The 1736-nt window shown below is 51.8% G+C and overlaps 1 non-coding gene across 1 annotated transcript; it reads left to right on the forward strand.

The window, feature by feature from the left end:
- Positions 1 to 1400: 1400 nt before the first annotated feature.
- TRNAL-UAG lies at positions 1401 to 1482 on the forward strand. The gene has a single exon. It is a non-coding gene; the product is annotated as a tRNA-Leu (tRNA).
- The last annotated feature ends 254 nt before the right edge of the window (positions 1483 to 1736 follow it).

Here is a 1736-nt window from a genome sequence, read left to right on the forward strand (position 1 = left end):
AGAAAGTGGTGCCCTATACTTGGAATTTACCTTCTAGCCTGGGAGAGGCATACATGAATTTCAGATATCAGAAGCCACCTCATCTTGGGAATAGGCTGGGAGACATTCTCCACCCTACTTCCCCGTAGAGATGAACAGAAATAGGCAGGTCCTCGCCTGTACCAGAACAACAACTGACAGTTGGGCTTTAGGGCATCATAAATATCTATTGCTGCTTGAAAATTTCCTGATGCAAGCAAATTCAGTTCTAGTACATGGGGCATTTCTGGGGCGCCCGGTCTCTCTTCCCACTACAGGTATGGGTTTAAAACTAGGGTTCTCAACCCAGAGTGTGTGAACCTGTTTATCTAATATTTTCATAGTTGTATTTAAATATAACTGGTTTCCTGGGTAACTGTATTTTATGCATTTAGAAATTTTTTTCTGATAAAAGGTAGACAGGCTTCAGTAGATTACCTAAGGGGTCCAGGGCACAAAAAAGATTAAGAACCCCAGGAAACTAGTCTAGGTTTTGGGAACTTGGGGAACCCTGCTTTGGGTATCTGGGCTTCCTGACCATCTTTGCTAAACCCTGGGCCACATGGCCTTGCCCGTGCAATTTACCCCAGTTCATCTGGGAGACCCAGATGTTAAAGCGTTAAAAGATGTTAATGGGGCGTGTCTTCTTCCAAGAAGGCTCGGGAAGGCCACGGAGCCAAGTGGAGACCGTGTTTGTGCTTGTCTGTCAATGGGGTCAAGCCCGGGGAACCTCCCATACGGAAATCCCACTCTGAGGTTATCTTCTGTTAGGGAAGCAAGGCGAGGAGGGCCTATAGGGGGCGGGATTCGCCCTGGAGGGGGAGGGGAGTGAGGCCACGTGGCTGCCTTCTGCACGTGGCGGCGCCGTCTCCAGAGTCTCGGGCTGCTCCGCATGGATTAGGGTTACGGAGGTCTTCAGGGCGCAGGCGCGAGGGAGGGAAGGAGGGGTTGCCGGAAGCCCTCTCTGTATTTGCCTCCCACGTGGCTCCTCCGTCATTCGCGCTGGCAGTGAAGCAGCAGTGCCACCTGCTGGCCACAGCGAAGTTAGCGTGCTCGCGAGGAAACGAAAAACATTTGAGATAAAAATCTATGTCTCTACGTACAAACACCTTCTACATACTAACACATTAATTTAATTTTCCTTAGTGATTTGCGGCTATTGTGCCCGCGAGTTCTAGAGCAGCGTTTAAAAAATTAACGGAGGTAACCGCTGTGGAGCAAAGCTGTCTACAGCCTCCAGGTCCTTCTTCCGAGGTTCTTCCTTCCTGGTTGGGGTAAAGAGGAAGCAGCCCGAGGATCCGAGGACCTGTGACTATCTTTTAGGGGGCGGGGCCGGATGTTGTCATCTTCATATAGTTGGGAGGCGGCCCTCTCGAGCGGGTGGTAGCGTGGCCGAGTGGTCTAAGGCGCTGGATTTAGGCTCCAGTCATTTCGATGGCGTGGGTTCGAATCCCACCGCTGCCACAACCAGTCTTTTTCTTAGCATTTCCCTTAACCTCCAGTTCTCCACGCCCCATGTTTGTTTTAGAGGTTGTGCGGTCCCGTTGTTCACGTGTCGGACCTGGCCCCTCTCTGACCGCAGAGCCGCGGTCTCTAACTCCAGCTTTCAAGGCTCACTATTGTGGCCTTGGAGCGAGTAAGGGGTGAAGATAAAGAGGGCTAGGAGACGTGGGTACCAGGAGACGAGGCTGCCGGGGTCCCCAGGAGACGAGAGTGCC

Source organism: Vombatus ursinus, unplaced genomic scaffold, assembly GCF_900497805.2.
Source record: "Vombatus ursinus unplaced genomic scaffold, bare-nosed wombat genome assembly UNPS02014807.1, whole genome shotgun sequence".
Taxonomy (NCBI): Eukaryota; Metazoa; Chordata; class Mammalia; order Diprotodontia; family Vombatidae; genus Vombatus; species Vombatus ursinus.